The following is a 19,997-nucleotide window of genomic DNA, read 5'->3' as shown; positions in this document are numbered from 1 at the left end:
TATTGGTTTTTATTTGACGGAGACAAGGAAATTATTCGTTTGTCATAAAAAATATTTAGATCTTAGCAAAAAATAAAATTTACCTAATATAAGATTAAAATTAATCAAAACAAAGATAAGCTCGCATATATGGAATATGTGGGATTGTAGGGCAAAATCTTATTTTTTTTAAAACCACTCGTAATCTAGTAACTAGTCTTAATCGATGACTGACATTGACATTCATTTTAACATTTTAATAAATTTTTATACATTTTTTTTTGAATATATTCTTATTACGAACTACAAATTTTTCTTAGGCGTGCATTTCAGAATAACTGCAGTGGCCGCCCACACTTTACATTAAATTTTTATAGAGAACAAGAATTGCTCGTTTAAAGTTATAAGATTTTAGGTAATTTTTTTACACCTTGGGTTACATTATTGGATTCTTAGTAAGGATCCCTAATTAAAAAAAAATATATATTGCCTATGTCACTCGAGAATAGTGTAGCTTCCAAACAGTGAATGAATTTTTAAAATCGGTTCAGTAGTTTCGGAGCCTATTCAATACAAACAAACAAAGCACACGCGATGTAAAGAATATTTTAGGTATTTTTTTTACACCTTGCGTTACATTATTGGACTTTTAGTAAGGATTCCTAATTTAAAAAAAAGAATATAGCCTATGTCACTAAGGGATAGTGTAGCTTCCAAACAGTGTAAGAATCTTTTAAATCGGTTCAGTAGTTTCGAAGCCTATTCAATACAATCAAACAAACAAAATAAATCTTTCCTCTTTATAATATTAGTATAGATGATACTCTTTTTACTGCTCTGTTCACCATATACTTGCAAAGGAAACAGCTTCATATTATGACGGGATAAATCTTTTACGTCATGTTTTTTAGCCTCACACATGACTTGTTTTAAGGATGTTTAAGAGCCAATTTTATGATACACGTCCTCTTTAAAATCTTTTTGAATGTTAAATTTAAATGTATTGTTATCGTTGAAGCTTTACTACATCGTAAAAAAAAGTTTAAAGACTTAACTACTATGTTTAATGATTTAAATACGCGATTCAAAGAATCTCAACTGAATATTCCGATAAAGTTGAAAAACATTTTTTTCGTTATGAAGATATGTCTTTTCTTCTGGTTATTTGCACCGATTTCTGGGGTTTGTCCCTGTATTAGTGTCAATGGCGGGCCCTACGGATTGGATTGAGGCTCGACCATTAATTTAACATACAACGCTGTCTCATGCACACGACTGCCAAGCAATTTCAAGTGTCACGCGACTCGCTATCAATCACTGAGAATACTTCGCACGAAATTCGACCTTGATGCCCTCGAGACAAAGGAAGTTTCACTTTAAATCTGCGATGAAGTGGATTTTCTGAGTAGAGGCGTGATTGAGCGGTTCCTTGGTTTGATTCGAAAGTTAACCGGAGTTTTTCACTATTCCTTAACCCATTTAGATTTTTCTTGCGTAATGGATTTTTGTTTGTGCTTTATTTCTAGGGTTTTGTTCCTAATCTAGTGCATCTTATTTGGTTTGGTCTGGTTGACATTCCTAAAGTTATTATCAACCACACATTGATTTTCTTATTTAAATGCTACAAGATAAATAGCTTAAGGAATTGTCTGAAAAATGAAATTTAACTTAAGCCTGATATACTTTTTCTACGTTGAATGACAATAGAATAAATATGACAGAGTGACTTGGACCAAGTTGTTGTTACATATGATGATTTTTATTTATTTATTGCTTAGATGGGTGGACGAGCTCACAGCCCACCTGGTGTTAAGTGGTTACTGGAGCCCATAGATATCTACAACGTAAATGCGCCACCCACCTTGAGATATAAGTTCTAAGGTGTCAAGTATAGTTACAACGGCTGCCCTACCCTTCAAACCGAAACGCATTACTGCTTCACGGCAGAAATAGGCAGGGTGGTGGTACCCATACGCGCGGACTCACAAGAGGTCCTACCACCAGTAAAAAGCAGATGTCAGCAACAGATGACGGCGCGATTGGTGTCGTGATGTTCTTATAAATGATGACGTCAGCGACTATGACGTAATTCTCTTCATTATTGTCATTCACTTTTCTAGTGACAGTAATTAAGACTCACATTCCAATGAATTCCATTAATTGATTTTCAAGCTTACAACTATAAGAACACAAAACTTTGCTCCGTTCGGCTGCTCCAACCGGAAGGAATTTCTTGTGCGACAATAGTCACTCGTATTTATAGAAGAAAGTGGCGGTAGTTTAGTCATGAATTCTCTTGAATACCGTCTTTAATAATTGTATTTACGCGTTGGACATAAAATAGTAAACAAAAATATCAACATTAAGGAAACGTTTAGAAAATTTACTTTAATCTTAGTTAACTAAATAGTAATGTTGCTCCGATAAATATCATTTTTAGTATAAAAATATTACTAAATCACTATTTTAAAATCTCAAGGCAAGTTTAAGCGTACAAAATGTGTTAATATCACATTATTTACTGTTTCTATTGCTATAGAAAAAAAGGTTTATCACAACTCACTTTCCATCTTGTATTAATTTATTACTAGAGTTCATTATGATCACATTGTGAATGTTGCTTTTCACCTTGAGACACGCAGCCTCAACAGTGTTTTACTATCTCCCTGAAATAGACAGAATAGCTATCTGAGTGAGCTCAAAATAAGCCTTGACATCAATATTAAGTTCTAATATCATTTTTTTTTTTTTTTTTTTTATGATTGAGAGATTACTGGTGGCCCGGATTCAATTCAATTTTTTTGGTCAGGAGGAAATCTCCGGACTTCCGCCCTCCACTGGGGATAGAGGGCGGAGCATGAGCATGAGCAGAGTCGAACTGACTAAAACCTCCTGTCGCTCAACAACCAACGTCCAAACCTCGCATGAGACAGAACTCATGAAGAGGCAAAGGGGGGAAAGCGAAGCGTATAGTGCGGAGCACATCTCTCCCATCACCCTCCCCCTCGGGACGCCGGACCGGCGGTCGTCGGCGCCACGACCACCAGCCCTCTCGGTCGGCAGGCTATCCGAAGCCCGCCTAGATGGCGCCGGTTAGAGTGAGCTATCCTACGGAATACCCCGCTGGACCAGAACCAGCGTGGGTCGAGGATAGCCGGCCTTCCATCACCCGGATGCTCTTGCGAAAAACGCGTGCAGAGCAGCTTGCACGTCGTCTTCTTAGGCCCCCCTCGCCGGTCCCCAGACCGACATGTGAGGGGGGACCCGAAACACTTAGAGGGCCAGGGCTTGGGCGAGATCCGCCTCCCTGGCCCCCGCTCGACGGCGGCGGGATTGTGCGTCTCTCACGCGCCCCGCCGCCTCCTTCTGCAAGATGGTGTACTCGCAGAAGTCGAGCATCGATGCCACAACACTCGGCAACGACAAGTCGTTTCCTACTTTTGCGACGAGGACACGGCGCCACCCCTCCCATGCGGGGCAGGCGACGAGCGTATGCTCTGCCGTGTCCAAGTCGCAATCACAATGGTGGCACTCTGCCGTCGGCTCGGCTCTGATCCGGTGCAGGAACTCACCGAAGCAACCATGCCCAGTGAGCACCTGCGTGAGCCGGAAAGTGAGGCGTCCTCTGTCACGATTCACCCAATCCACAAGGACCGGGCGAATCGCCTCGACGGTCCTACGACCAGCCGAAGGATCAGCCAGCCGTCTGGACCATGACTCCAGCACGGACCGCCGAGATTGGGCCCTCCGCGCTCTGACCATACTGTGGCTGGGACGCACTACGCCCCGGGCGCGAAGGTCAGCCCGCCACTGATAGTCAGCGGCGAGCGCCTCCGCTTCCAGAACCCAAGGCGGCGTCCCAGCCAGTACACACGCCGCCTCAAAGGAGATGGTGCGATAACCACGGATGACCCTGACCGCGATGGTGCGTTGCGGCCATTGCAGCAGCTTCGCCACCCCCGCGGCCAGGGACTGGCCCCACACAGGCGCCCTGTATAGGGCCATTGATCGCACCACCCCCGTATAGAGATGGCGCGTCACCTGGTCAGGCCCCCCAACGCTGGGCAGAAGCCGGCTTAACGCACCGGCCACACCCAACAAACGAGGGACCAGGTGCTGAAAGTGAGCACGGAAGGTCCAACGACTGTCCAGAATGAGGCCGAGGTACTTCAACTGCACCCCGACCCCGATACGGACGCCTCTAACCAGGATATGGGCATCGACAGGGGGCACTCTCCGGGGCCTGTGGAACCACATGGCCTCGGATTTACTGAGCGCCACGTCGAGGCCCAATCTCCTGATTTTGCCGACGACATGCGCCACCCCAGCGGTAGCAAGACGGGCAGACTCAGCAAAACTCCCCCCCCCCCGGGCTACGACCAACGTGTCGTCTGCGTAACAGATTACGCTTAGGCCCGGGAGGAGGGCACCCCTCAGTACCCAGTCATACCCGATATTCCACAAAAGGGGGCCGAGCACTGACCCCTGTGGAACACCGCGGACGACCGGCAACCGGTGCATGATCCCACCGTGTCCGGTACACGTGACCGATCTGTCCTCCAAGTAGGAACCCACCAGCCGGCGAAGGTAGGGGGGCACTCCGTGTCGTTCCAGCGCCCCCCCTATCACGGACCAGGGCAGGGTGTTAAACGCATTGGCGATGTCGAGAGACACCGCCAAATCCACCCCACCCCTGGAGACGGCCTCCTCCGAGAGGACCCGCACGCGAAGGATCGCGGCTACCGTTGAGCGGCCCTCTCGGAAGCCATACTGCTCCGCCGACAGATCGGGTCCCACCCTGACCAGATGCTGGATGATGCGGGCCGCCAGAATGCGTTCCAGCAGCTTGCCCACCTCATCCAGTAACACGATGGGACGGTACCCGGCGGCAGTATCCGCCGGGTGCCCCTCCTTTCTCAACAGCACGAGTCTGCCCGTCCTCCACGATGAAGGAAACCGTCCCGACTCGAGGCAGGAGTTGTAAAGCCTCAAGAGTCGGTCCCCTAGGGCACCAAGAGCCAAGGCCCAAACCCGGCCATGCACGCCGTCCGGGCCGGGTGCAGTGTCTTTCGCGCACATTTTGCGCACGGCCACACGGAGCTCCGCCCCCGTTATACGGGGCACCTCAGCAGGGACTTCGCCGTCGTATTCCGGCGGCGCGTCCATAGCGGGAGCGACAAATCCCTCCCGCTCCTGCGGGAACAGCGCCAAGACGATGTCCCGCAGCTGCTGAGGCTGGAGACGCTCCGTGATCGGGGGGGCCCATGGGCGCATTTTATTGCGCACCATATGATAGGGCCGCCCCCACGGATCCTCATCCAGCGTCTCCAAGAGACCCTCCATGTGTTGGTTCTTGGCTCTTCTGATGGCCAGCTGCAATGCCCTCTGCGCGACGCGAAATGCGCCGTGCAGCCGGGCCTCTGCCGCCGCGAACGCAACCGGATAGTTGCACCGCGGCAGGCGGCGGCGGCGATGCCTGGCGCACTCGCACCTCGCCCGAACGCATTCCACGCGGAGTTGCGCAATTTCGGGCGACCACCAGTACGCCTGGCGATTAGGGAGTCGAGGGCCGATCCGGGGCATCGACGCATCACAGATGCGACGCATCGTGTCCCGGAACCACCCTGCCTCTCCCTCGACCTCGACCGGGTGTGGACGCATGGGCGCCCACGCCGCCACCGTAGAGGCTTCCATCAGGAGCTCCTTGTTCAGGCGCTTCAGTGCCCACTTGGGGAATGACCGGGATGTACCACGGGGGTGGTCCCCGTGGACGTCCGCGACTGCGGAGCGGGCGGAGAGATCAAACCGAATATATCGGTGATCTGACAGCGTCTCCGCCCCCTCCAAAACTCTCCAGTTGCCAAAACTTAGAGCAACATGAGAAGGAATTAAAATATCTTGTATATGTTGTATAAAATCTGTTGAATTCAACGGAAGTGTTTTACAAGCTTACAAAGCCTCAGCTTTCGGTGGAGACTGAAAATTCTAATTAAGAAACAAAGGTATTATGAGTGGTCCTTTGGCGACGTTCAGTTAAGATCTTTCACTTGAAGTTTTTACCCTAAAGAAATAAACATTTTAACCTCTCTGCGCTTAAGGTGTCTATTTTGTTTTGATTTTCTCAAGACTTTTTGCTATAAACATACTGGAATTTGTGCCACATTTGAATTGTGTGTACCAATTGAATAAAACAGTAATATTACTAGTTTATAGAACTTATTTACTCATAATTATTGGTCATTCTTATCGAAAAAAAATCTTATAGCGTTTTTAGTTTACGTTGAAGCCATCATAAATTATATTTACTGGTGGTAGGACCTCATGTGAGTCCGCACGGGTAGGTACCAGGTGCCTATTTCTACCGTGAAGCAGTAATACGTTTCGGTTTGGAGGGTGGGGTAGCCGTTGTAACTATACTGAGAACTTAGAACTTATATCTCAAGGTGCGTAGCGCATTTATGTTGTAGATGTCTATGGGCTCCAGTAACCACTTAACACCAGGTGGGCTGTGGGCTCGTCCACCAAGCAACAAAAAAAACACAACGCAAGATATTTGACAGATGCCTGCTTACAACATTTTCAAGTAAATTTTGCATATATACAAGTTCCGAACAACAACTTTTCGCGTCGGTCTAGCGAGTAATATCACCCGCTCGATGGAAGACCTTGCCTCCGTCGTTATAGCATCGCAACATTTTAAAAGAAATTTAGTTAAAGCAACGTTGAACTTTTTAAGTTGTAACAGTAGTCAATCAAAGTTAAATGAAATTAATATAAAATGTTTTATGAATATAACTCCTCTGGATTCAGTGTGAATCGATTACAGTCTGTTATCTCAGACAGTAAGTAATGTGTAAATATCGGTAAATTTCTCAGATTCTTAATACAAATATCGGCTTGCGTTGGTTCGGATTAAAGAAACAACTCTATCTTATCTTATACCTTTAAACGAGCAATTCTTGTATATTAATATATACTTATATGTATATAATCTGAATCTCGGAAACGGCTCCAACGATTTTCATAAAATTTAGTATACAGGGGACTTCGGGGGTGATAAAACGATCTAGCTACGATTTATTTTCAGAAAATGTTGTTTTATTCGTGTTTTCAATAGTCATCTCTTCCCGACATCTATTGGCGAATAATATTACTATTTTTCTTAATTGAGAGCAACTAACCGCTTTGAAGACACAACAAGATGGCGTTATCAAAAAAAATCATCTAGTTAAAGCTTATGGATGCATTACTTTAAAAATCTCACAAAAATTGAATTAGTACTAAGTTCAAAGAGGTAAGCGTATAATCAAGAAACGTTTGTGACATATACAGTTGTGACTTTTTGAGCGTTTCAGACATATTTTTTATAACTTTTGACTAGTTGGTATTATGTGGAGATGAGGCATTAACTCCCAGCCCCTTTAATATAATTTATGTTATTGTTTAATAAGGAGTTCCAATTAATACTGTATTGCGGAGATTTTAAAACCCAAGATATTATGAAAGAAATGTCTGCAAGGGAAAACTATCCCCAGTTTTTCTGAGTGTGGCTCTTCTTGGAATCGGTGGGAGAGCTTACATTGACATTCAATAAATTTGAATCTTGTACATATTATACGTGTGCTAGTTATACATTTGAGCTTTGATATTACAAATATATTTGCCCCAGTAACATCTAAAGATATTGATTAAAAAGTCAGATCAATGTAAAAAAGATACAGATTACCGATTTAAAATACGAATTTTACTCTTTCAGTTTATACGATAATAATAATTAATATATAAAAAAATATATACCGACAATGACACCGACAACGGCTCATTTAACATCTAAACACTATTAGTCTCCTCATCTTCTACAATTTATTATGGATAGACTGCGGATTATCGTAGGAGGGTAATTAGGCACATTTTGTTCTCAGATTTTCCGTTAATTTGCCTGCACTCGAGTCGAGAGTCTCAGAACTCCTCCATGCCAATTACCACGCCAGCTGACATATATAAAATAGATAGAGGGTTGATTCATAGCTTGGATAATATTTTAAGCCATATTGAATATTTGTTTTAAAATCTTATAGTCAACCATCGTATTCGTGTCTTATATAGATAGACGACGTGTACCGATTGTTTTCTATTGTGTTAATCATGTGAAAACCATTACTTGCCTTCTTACTTACATACATAGGTATATTACTTTGATGTTCACAACATACCCATCACAACAACTTAAGAAAAACTAGACGGCTACGAATTATTGGGTTAAGTCGGAGCTTAGGTAGGAATTAAGAACGAAATTAGGTAAGAAGAAGATAGAAGACTGCGGATGGACTATCAGAAGTAATAGCAGTAGTCCGGGGAACCCAAGATCACGTATTAATACTGTCACGCCCTGGTGTTCGGGATAAATATAAATTCTACCGAAGTACAAATTAAAGTGTATTAACACTTCAAACACTTAGCGATCATTTTAAAATTCTCTATTCACTTCTTCCGCTTCGCTTCAGGCGATCCGTTCGCCGTTCGTTCGTTTTTCTGTTTCGCTTCGAGTAATTCCAATTACTGACTGTTTTCGTGCCATCTCTGCAACGCTTTTATAGTCGATACGACATCCCTAGATTTATCGAGAACATTCTGGGCAAGTCGAGTAGCTTCGATGTGTGTTTCTGCCACCTGACAATAGATAGCGTTGTATTTCTCGATTTTACTAGTACGATATTCGTTTCTGTTATTCGGCGATAGATGGCGTTACTCTTACCGGCGTAACAATACTACTCTTACGGTTTAATCTCGCGTTTATTGTTTTTTAATTTAATATAAAGTTAGTACTCTATATTTAATATTGAGTTTTCGTGGCGATTAACTGAGTCGTTCGTGACCATAAAAACTGTAAGGTATTCGCAACGTCGACAGTAAAAAATGCGAGATTAAAGCGAAAACATAGATTTAATTATGTCCACGATTCACGAAAACAACAAAACAAAAACAAAAACTGTATCTATTGATATGATGAACATGACGGCGTTAACGATATTTCTGTTTAGCACGTGCAATAGGAGTGACTCACACAAGCCAGGTGCGCCGGCCGTGTCGTTCGACTCACAAACAACAGGTGCAACAGAAATGACTCATAAATAAGCCAGCTGCGCCGGCCAGTATAAAAAGGCGGTACCTGCCTCGCAATGAACATTCGTTCGACTACGTTTGCCCGGTGCACTTACTATATCGTTGTTACGTTGTGTGATTCAGTGACTGTTGTACGTACTGGTTAAAGTTGGACAAGTGTTAAAGTGAATTGTCAAGTTAACATATTGTTGATTAAATCAGAAACCAAAGGTGACTTCGTTTTACTCGGTGTTCAACAAGATAATATCTACCTTCAAGCTTACATCAGAAGTGAGATCAGGACTCTACTCTCACTGGCGTGACGTGTTTGAACATGTTCGAAGTACAGCAAAAAAAACATGATGCAGATCAGAATACTAGTAGTGGTATGCCACAAGAGCGTGAATGCAGCATACGTAAGTCGTGTAATAACGTCTCTGTTACCTCGATGGAAGATCTGAGCCACGAAGAAATCGTCACATCTTACGTTCTGGCTCATGTTGCCCAGTTTGACTGTCGACTTCATCACATGGCATTTACTAACGGAAATACAACACGTAACAAGCTATTGCAAGAAATTAAGGCAAGTGCAAATCTCAAGTGAAACTTCGATCGCAATAATGGATCTGTCATGACGAGTGGGTAGTTCCGACACGAATCGTTTTTAAGCCAATGACTACTGCTAGAGTTACATGGCACTAGTACAGTAAACCAGAACATGAGACTGTGAATTGTCGCTGAAATTTTAGAATCTACTCGATTCAATACCAATAACACTACACGTTCGATGACTTCGGGCTCCAGCAAGCAAGCAAACAAGAAAGCAAGCAAGTTTCCGTGGGGAAGAAAAATTGACACATCTGAAGTCGTCGTGACCTGTAAGATAAGACGTCCGGTGCGTTCGTGTCTGGCGATGCGGCGGTGTTCGGGTTCCGCTGGCGGATGCAGGTTTTTCCGGTGAAGTGCGTGCTTGTGCGTGCTTGACATGTGTTCGCGGTTGGCTTCCTCAGTGTGGGAGTAACATCGTGTAAGAGAGGTGGAACCCGTAAAATTGTAGTTTGCGTGGTGGCTGGTAAGATTTGTTGCGGTAAGAAGTTTGCATGGTGGTAAAATGTCTTGTGAGTCTGCACAGGTAGCCGGAGGTGAGACTTCCGCGGTCGCGGCCCACCCAGTCCGCGAGAACCGGGCAGATCGCCTCGACGGTGCGGAGGCCGGCCGACGGGTCCGCCAAACGACGAGACCACGCCTCCAGCACGGACTGCCGATATTGGAGCCCCCGCGCTCCGGCTGCACTTGCGCTAGGGCGCGCCGCCTCGTAGGAGACTGTGAGGTATCATTGAATAACTCTGACTGCGATCGCGCGCTGCCGGCGTCGCAGCGCGGCGACGTTCTCGTGGGTAAGGACGTGGCACCAGACGGGTGCTCCGTATAGTGCCATCGACCGCACGGGTACCATCACCCTGCCTATTTCTGCCGTGAAGCAGTGGTGTATTTCGGTTTGAAGGGTGGGGCAGCGGTTGTAACTATACTGAGACCTTAGAACTTCTATCTCAAGGTGTGTGGTGCGTTTACGCTGTGGATGTCTATGGGTTCCAGTAACCACTTAACACAAGGTGGGCTGTGAGCTCGTCCACACATTAATACGAAGAGCATAATAAAACGAAATTAGATACGAAGTTTAAAGGGCCGTTTAAAGTAGTTGAAGTATTGGATGGTGTCGATTTAATTTTGACTCTCACACATTCGCTTAAGGCTCGAGCTGCTACTTGCCTCACAAAAATACAGCCTGGTAAGATATCCTGGCCTACTATTAAAGAGATGCTGACAAAATTATCTAATGATGCAAGACCACTTCGACCTGGTTATTAAATTTGAAATGGAAAGCAAAAAGGGACCAGCTGAAGCCGGTATCCGGCTATGGCAACTTATAAAGAAGATTCCCGACGCTAATGTGCCAGAACAAATAGCCACCGGATTTGTTATATCAATACTGTCGCAGTGTGATGAAAGAATCCGTCGGGAATTGAACTCTGTCGTTATTACCACAAAAAATCGTCTATTTCACACATTACGTGGCTTTACCCTCAAAAGAAAAAACGAAGATCCTGATAAAGAACCAAAACGCTCTCTAAGTTTTTTTCCGTGGAAGCTGCCATTTCTGCGGAAAACCTGGGCATCGTGCCGAAGGGTGTTGCGACAGATACTGCTCTCAAACTTTTTTCGATATTCCAGCAAAACCTGAACAACCTCCTCATCCGTGGGCACCCGGCTCTCGCCTGCAAGTCAGCTGTTACGTGTGCGGTGATGCGAGTCATGTAGCTTCTGGGTGTTCCATGCGCTACAAGAAGAAAAACGACACTGCTCCAGGTGCTGTGGCAGGTGCAACCAGAGACGTCAACGTGTGTTCCAGAGCTTCAGTGTGTTACAGATAAGTGGTTTTGGCTTCCCCTTTATGTTCCATTCAGGGTCAGAATGTAGTCTTATAAAACAAAGTCATAGTAATTTATTCAATGGTAAGCGGTTTCATGAACAAGTCACTCTTTGATCTGAAAGTAACTTAGACCAATCATGATGGTAAGAGCACTTAGGGGATATTCAACTCGCCCTTAATAGTGCACGTTGTCGAGTAACAGGGTTTACTCCAATAGAATAGACGTTTGCCGTTCAGGGTAGTTCACTTGAAATATCTTAAAGTTTCAACAGAGTGATAATCCCTCTAGATCAGATCTTGATTTAGCACGGTCGAAGACCGGCGAAAACATAAAAAAAGGGCACAAACAGAAGCTTGGTTTAGTCGAGGCAAAGCTAAAGTCAACCTCTTTTCCGCTGGGGATTTTGTTTTCGTAAGTTGACCGAAAATGTAAAGGTCCCTTCAACATTACTGCAGTTTTGGAAAACGATAGGTATAAATTGAGACATGTAAATAGTTCTAATAGAGTGTACAAATTTCCCCATGAAAACTTACGTGAAATACCTCGAGGCCCGTCAGGCCTACTAGAAATTTCTGAAAATTATAGTGACGATGACGTGACGGCGTACACAGATGGGTTAATTAATCTTGTTCATGAAACTGATCTTAATGATGACGACTCTATCACTGACAATAGAAGCGACATTTTTATCCGCAAATAGCGATACTATGTCTGTGGGTGGTGATACAATGTCTGTTAGGTCAGGCACCTCGGGTGCAGGTGTTGGAAATGTAGAAAACGATGGTCGGTCTCGCACTATTTCTGAAGAAAGTCCATATAAATGTTCTAGTCTAAGAAATGTTTCAACAAATGCTACCGTACACGCAGAGTGAAAAAAAAGAGAGAAATTGTAAGTCATTGAAGGGTGTATCCGGTCCAATGACTTGGCTCAAGGGATGTTAATCCGGACTAGCAAAAAAAAAAAAAAGAGAAAAAAAAATGTAGGTCGTTGAAGGGTGTATCCGGTCCAACGACTTGGCTAAAGGGATTTTCATCCGGACTAGCCACAACAATTAGCTACAGGGATTGCGATCCGGTCTAGCATTATTCGGTCCAATTCGAAAAACTGAAGAGATAAAGTTAAAAGGGACATACTTACATACCTGAAGAGTTTTAAATGAACTGACCCAGGTATATAAGCAGTCAGTATTTATAGCCAGTATAGGATTTTCTGAAGAATTATGCGAACCGAACCGTACTAGATTGTTAATATCATAGACCACGTTTTAAGTTGCATCCGTTAATGTCAGGATGAACGAACACGTTTGTTGTTCACAGACATACCATAAGAATGCGCGCACGAGGACGAGCGCACGTCAGTATGGCCGTGACGGCGTTAACGATATTTCTGTTTAGCACGTGCAATAGGAGTGAATCACACAAGCCAGGTGCGCCGGCCGTGTCGTTCGACTCACAAACAACAGGTGCAACAGAAATGACTCATAAATAAGTCAGCTGCGCCGGCCAGTATAAAAAGGCGGTACCTGCCTCGCAATGAACATTCGTTCGACTGCGTTTGCCCGGTGCACTTACTATATCGTTGTTACGTTGTGTGATTCAGTGACTGTTGTACGTACTGGTTAAAGTTGGACAAGTGTTAAAGTGAATTGTCAAGTTAACATATTGTTGATTAAATCAGAAACCAAAGGTGACTTCGTTTTACTCGGTGTTCAACAAGATAATATCTACCTTCAAGCTTACAAACACAATTATGATGTTGTGATCTGTTTGGCGGTAGATTACGACTAATTACGATGTAATGGTGAGTTTCCAAGACCATCAAGTTCTAATAATATGGTGTTTAACAAGAACTATATCATTCTCAATGTTATTACTAATTATCTATTCGTCGAATTGAGGATTGAAATTAAGTTATAATAAAAAAAAAACATTGTTTCAACGCACGTAGATTTCATGTCATTTGTTTACGTAATATTATATGAAAAAAAATGTAATAGAAATTTAGTTAGATTTTATTAAGCACGACCTTTGTGAAATTGGGAGTTATTTAAGCTACTACCTACTCTACTGATTGGAGATATTTCATAGAATGCCCCAAAACTTGAACGAAATTGGTTCTCTATCCGTATTTGGGTGTATTGCTTTATTATTTATTTACGAATGCCTAACAGATACACGGGAACTGTCTTAGATATTTTAACATAACGTACTATAATGGATCTTACATTCACATTTTACTCCCGCAGAATGGTTTTAGGGAAAATAATTACAGTTACATTGATCACAGATCAATAATAATGGAAAATGATTTTTGTTTTAATTACAAAATAAAAGGAAGTTTTTTTTAGAATTCTGAAGTCCTATATTCAAATTCAAATTCAAATTTAAAATCATTTATTTCAACTTAGATGTCAGTGTGACACACTTGTTGAATGTCAAAAAACAAATAACAATGTTAACTCTACCACCGGTTCCAAAAAAGCCACAGTCCTGAGTCCTGATATCAGAATGGTATCAACAATGTAACATGTAACAACAAAATTTAGCAAACGTACAGACATTATTTCTCTATGCAATATATAGTTACATATACTTGTCTGGCCATAAATACTGTTTCAATTAAAAATAAACAAAATATTACCTTTGAATTTGGAATCTGTCATTTTTATATGATTGCTCATTGAGTTTTCTCATTTTGGCGCCAATACATTGTACAATATTTTGCGATATTAAAATGGAGTGGGGTGGTAAAGAGAACCGAATCGCTGTGATTGCATTACACAAAGTAGGTATGGAGCCAATACAATTTTTAAAACTCTCCATACGTTGTGTACCGGGCTATTAATAGGTGCAATGAGACCTCCTCTGTTTGTGACAGAAAAAGATCTGGCCGGCCTTGTTCGTACGAAAAAGGTGGTTAAAGCAGTAAGGGAAAGAATTCGAAGAAATCCTGTCCGAAAGCAAAATATTTTATCTCGGGAGATGAAGATAGCACCTAGAACCATGTCGCGTATTTTAAAAGATGACTTAGGACTTGCAGCCTATAAGAGACGTACTGGTAATTTCTTTACTGATAATTTAAAAGAGAATAGGGTGGTAAGATCGAAACAACTACTGAAGCGGTACGCAAAGGGAGGTCATAGAAAATTTTTGTTTGCGGATGACAATTTTTTTACAATTGAGCAACATTTTAACAAACAAAATGACCGTATTTATGCTCAACGCTCAAAGGAAGCTTCCCAATCAGTCGACAGAGTGCAACGTGGGCACTATCCGACTTCAGTGATGGTTTGGTGGGGTATTAGCTATGAAGGAGTGACTGAGCCATACTTTTGTGAAAAAGGTATCAAAACATCGGCACAAGTGTATCAAAATACCATTCTTGAGAAGGTAGTGAAGCCCCTTAACAACTCCATGTTCAATAATCAAGAATAGTCCTTCCAGCAAGACTCGGCGCCAGGTCATAAGGCTCGGTCTACGCAGTCTTGGTTGGAAACGAACGTTTCGGACTTCATCAGAGCTGAAGACCGGCCGTCGTCTAGTCCCGATCATAATCCGCTGGATTATGATTTATGGTCAGTTATAGAGAGTACGGCTTGCTCTAAACGCCATGATAATTTGGAGTCCCTAAAAATATTCGTACGATTGGCAGTGAAAAATTTTCCCTTGGAAAGAGTGTGTGCTTTTATTGATAACTGGCCTCAACGTTTAAAGGACTGTATTGCAGCCAATGGAGACCACTTCGAATAAGCTTTTTATACTTTAAATTGTTTTATATTTATGTATTAAATTAACACACTGTAAAAGTAATAAATGTTTTTTGCCATAGATTTTTTTTTGTTTTCCTTTGTAACAGTATTTATGGTGAGACTAAGTATATAAAAATAAGACAAACATGGTTATTTACGCTTATGTTTATATTACTTGGAAAACTTACTACACTCAAGTGCCCCAAGCGAAAATTTATCCTGTTGTATTTCTTTCGAGTTTCACAAGAAACTTCAAAGACGATTCAAAACCACTTTTACGATTTATTATTTTCGTTTTATCATATTCGCCGTTTCGACTATTAGAGTTTTCGTGGTCAATCAACATGGAAACTATCAATAGCATATTCCGCGCGGATTTTTTTGTGATCTGTTAGTAAAATTAGCTTACTCGATATGTATCAGATTATCTTATTTACAAAAACCCTGAATACAAAATAAGCTAAGTTATCCGTAAACGTTTGACTGAAAACTAAATTATAGAATTATTATTAATATTGTTACGCCGGTAAGAGCAACGCCATCTATCGCCGAATAGTCGAATGAAATAGAAGGACTTAGTAGCATCTAGAGCGCTCGAGAAGTACAACGCCGTCTATTGTCGGATAGCGGAAACATAATACTAGAGATGTGCGGAATATTCTCGATAATTCTAGGGATGTGGGATCGGCTATAAAATCGTTGCGGAGATGGCACGCAGTCGTTCAGTAATCGAAACTACTCGAAGCGAAACAGCGAACGGATCACCTGAAGCGAAGCGGAAGAAGCGAATTGAGAGTTTTAAGGTATTTCTGAAGTGTTTAAGCGTTCTAAGTGTTGAATACAGTTTTTAGTTGTACTTTGGTGAAATTTTATTTATCCCGAACCCCAGCGCGTAACAATATTACTTAAATGAAATAAAAGGGCACTGTTCTCTAGCAACGTGTCGTAGAGGTTGTGGAGCAAACGCTACGAAGCTACGCCTGGTGTAGCACCGTAGCTTCGCACAAAATTTTTCGGTTCGAATTCAGTTGTATATTTTCTCAGGATAATAATATTACTCCTGAAAACACAAATAGTGACAACTAGCAGATACTGGAATCATATTGGTGTCGGGAAGGTGTATAGATTACTCGTAGCTGGCAAACTGCTGTGCAATTTTCAGCTTTATATTCAATACGCTGGTGAACATTCAAAATTGAATATTTATCCTTTAAACGTAAGTACTGTAAAGTTTCGCCGATAGCGATTAATGATCAGTTATGGGCGTTTCCCCGGAAAATACAACCGCCTAACGATTATAAAATATTTCCTGGGAAACTAAGTAGTAGTTTCCACGATGCTTTTACGGTGCGCAGTCGAGTTTGAGCTTTTCCTGTAATATCTAATAACGTCCAATTGATACAAGATTATGTTATTTACTTTGTATACTTTTTGGACGAGAGTGAAATCGATTAACTGAATACGGTCATCATTTCTATTAGAGGCTTAGGGGGTTTTATTTGATTTTTTAAAATGATAAAATTATTTCTATTTTGTATTATTTATTTTGTTTGTATTATCAAAACTAATAAAAGGCTGAAGCACATGCTTTATTAGTGCACATTGTGACCCAGTAAGTGTAGATACTGCTATTCTGCATAATTCGGTCACAAATACAGAAGTTATGCGCTCTCATTTAATTTGATCCGGTTTTATGTCCCAAAGGGGTGGGTTTTTTGGGTGGGGTGACATTCGCGTTCGCCGATTCGACTGTAATAAAATTCACGTAAAAATAAATATCTCCTATGACAATGGGAAAATACTAACATCAAATTAAACTGCATCATAAAAATTGTATTATAATATACTGGTAGTGAGCCCGCACGGTTACCCCTTGGTTGGCACGGTTGGCGTTGCGGTTATACGTGTCAATTAGAACTATATTCCTAATTAGAACTATATAAGGTTATATGTTTTTTTTATTGCTTAGATGGGCGGACGAGCTCACAGCCCACCTGGCGTGAAGTGGTTACTGGAGCCCATAGACATCTACAACGTAAATGCGCCACCCACGTTCAGATATAAGTTCTAAGGTCTTAAGTATAGTTACAACGGCTGCCCCACCCTTCAAGCCGAAACGCATTACTGTTTCACGGCAGAAACAGGCAGGGTGGTGGTACCTATCGGCGCGGACTCACAAGAGGTCCTACCACCAGTAATTACGCAAATTATAATTTTGCGGGTTTGATTTTTATTACACGTTGCTATTCACCGTATGATAACTTCACCGTGGAAGTCAATCGTAAAATTTGTTGAGTACGTATTTCATTGGAAAAACTTGGCGCGATGCACCGATGTTCGGTGCATCGCTCAACACGAATGCACCGGACGTCTTATCCTTTAGGCCACGACGACATCATATATGCGATAAATAGGCGAACATTCATAAGGAGTTTTGACAACCACCGAACACCAGGAGAGCTGTGAGCTCTTTTACGAGTAGACGTCCAAGCCACAAATAAATAAACATAAAACGGAATTGACTTTATTATTTCAAAACGTTTGGCCACGAAAAAAAAAATTTCGGTTTCATAATAAATAAAATAAAGCTACATACAATAAACGTCACCGGGCGACGTTGTGTGCCAACACCTACGGTTAGCAGGCGGAGGCAAACATTATGCAAAGTACTAAATCCCATTTACCACGTGTACCTCCATGTCGCTCCTCGCCAAAGGCCTGAAACAACGTAATAGACTTGTTTATAAAGCGAATACACGCCTTTTCGATACGATCATTCCCCTTTTTACGTATCAGAGTTTTTGCAGAAAATAAATCGCGATCAACTTCGAGACTGCAACGTCGAACAAAAACTTGGTTAGTACTTCACGAAGCGAACACCTTAACACATAAGTTGGGAATGTGTTTTTGGCCGGGAAATGGGAAAATTGCGATGACTTCGCGATAAGTATGGTGCGTTAAGAGGTTTTTTTTATTTTATTGCTTAGATGGGTGGACGAGCTCACAGCCCACCTGGTGTTAAGTGGTTATTGGAGCCCATAGATATTTACAACGCAAATGCGCCACCCACCTTGAGATATAAGTTCTAAGGTCTCAGTATAGTTAATACAGCTGCCCCACCCTTCAAACCGAAACGCATTACTGCTTCACGGCAGAAATAGGCAGGGTGGTGGTACCTACCCGCGCGGACTCACAAGAGGTCCTACCACCAATAAAAGCGCTAAGTAGGGTGCGTTAAGAGGTTTGTTTAAGGGAGAGGTGTTTGCAACGATGAAACGACGGCGTTCAGTTACGGGCACAAGCTAGCTCTTTAAGTATAGAGCTCGTCGATTATATTGCTGATCGGCGGTCTGACAGGCGACCCGATTGTTACTGAACTTACTTGGAGAGTTTCAAAGCGGACCGAATCGTTCACGCTTATTGCCGAAACGTCCCCGTAAATCATTATTTTCAATTGTACGAAACTCGCTGCTAATAACAGTTATCCTGTGATTTATCGCGACGGTCTTTTAATAATATCAGGAATTAAAAATGTTAAATTGAGCTTTTTTTGGGATCATTTTGTAGATGATCAGTGTTCTAAGTAAATTTTTTTTAAGAAATGTAACGGTATTGTGATATTGGTCAAATTTTCATTTTGTACTGCCTTGTTGAAATCAAGAATTGCTTTGGTGATTTGATTAGCGAAATATAATGTAGCTTTAACTTTTTTAAGAGTAGATGATAGACTTTAGTTGGATATAAGATGGAGATATTGCTAGTAAATAGAGATTTTAGCTAAAATTTACATATATCTCAAACTTGGTGTAAATTTGGTTGAAAGGTAACGTTTATTTGTTATGCGGCAACCCACTGCTGGACATAGACCTCCCCCAAAGCTCGCCACTAAACCCGATCTTCGGTTCTACCTATCCAGCTACTGCCAGGTGCCGTGCACAGGTCGTCGCTCCATCTCCTCGCTCTCTCATCCAGGAGGGCGTCCGTAACGTTTTCCGGTTCGCGGTCTCCACTCCAGAACACGTCTACCCCAACGGTTATCGGTTCTGCGACATATATGCATATGGCTTTTACCTGGTTGTAAATAATAATGGACAGCAGAAATGTCCTAGATATAATATGTACCTATCGACTCAAGCTTGGTCTTTTGCTCTAAAATACACCTTTTTCTTTAGACTATATTTAAAAAAAAAACTTATCATCGAATCTCTGATAGGACCTGTAATAACATCAATAATAACTATAATTTTTAATACTCAATAATTTTATATAAAAACCAATAATATTACTTTCAAACTAGAAATACTTAATTTTATGCCGTCTGAACTTCGTGTATAAGTTAAATAAGTTTCATAGAAAAAAAAAAGATCGCAGGAAATCAGCCGTGGATCGGTCCTGTGAGCTGTCAGAAGCACTCGAAGAATAAATTACTAGTTTAATTGCTTTTATCGAACTGCCTGTAGAAAAATAAAAAAAGAACTTAGACAGGTATGTACTGTTGTGATGAGGCACTCTGACCTGAGAAGACTTTATGTGTACAAGTTACATGTGAGCATACGAGCATACGGCCCACCTGATGATGAGTGGTTACCATCGCTCATGGACTTCAGCAATGGCAGCGGCAGAGCCAAGCCGCTGCCTACCTTTAAAAGTTAACCGTGTCTTTTTAGTAATTATCACTGTTTATGTTTAAGAGCTCACGACTCCTGGCTAGACCTGGTCATCTAGACTTATAGAT

General features: G+C 42.1%; 1 protein-coding gene and 1 long non-coding RNA gene across 4 annotated transcripts in view; one reads left to right on the top strand and one right to left on the bottom strand.

Annotated features, from left to right (window-relative positions):
• The window catches only part of Dopr2 (dopamine receptor 2), a 188,272-nt gene that overhangs the window by 47,820 nt on the left and 120,455 nt on the right, over positions 1–19,997 (bottom strand). The window contains exon 2 of one of the 3 annotated variants that reach the window (XR_016323320.1): positions 17,947–17,980. The exons of the other annotated variants lie outside the window; for them this stretch is intronic. The gene's annotated coding sequence lies outside the window, so the exon portion shown is untranslated. The remainder of the gene's footprint in view (positions 1–17,946; positions 17,981–19,997) is intronic. 3 annotated transcript variants of the gene reach the window in all.
• Positions 9,171–16,116, top strand: LOC149502647 (uncharacterized). The gene is made up of 2 exons (XR_016323318.1): positions 9,171–10,870; positions 11,314–16,116. It is a non-coding gene; the product is annotated as an uncharacterized LOC149502647 (long non-coding RNA).

The sequence above is a fragment of the Bombyx mandarina genome, chromosome 07 (assembly GCF_030267445.1).
Source record: "Bombyx mandarina strain Sakado chromosome 07, ASM3026744v2".
Lineage (NCBI taxonomy): Eukaryota > Metazoa > Arthropoda > Insecta > Lepidoptera > Bombycidae > Bombyx > Bombyx mandarina.
Note: the sequence above shows the minus strand (reverse complement) of the source record. Positions and strands in the feature narration are given on the sequence as shown.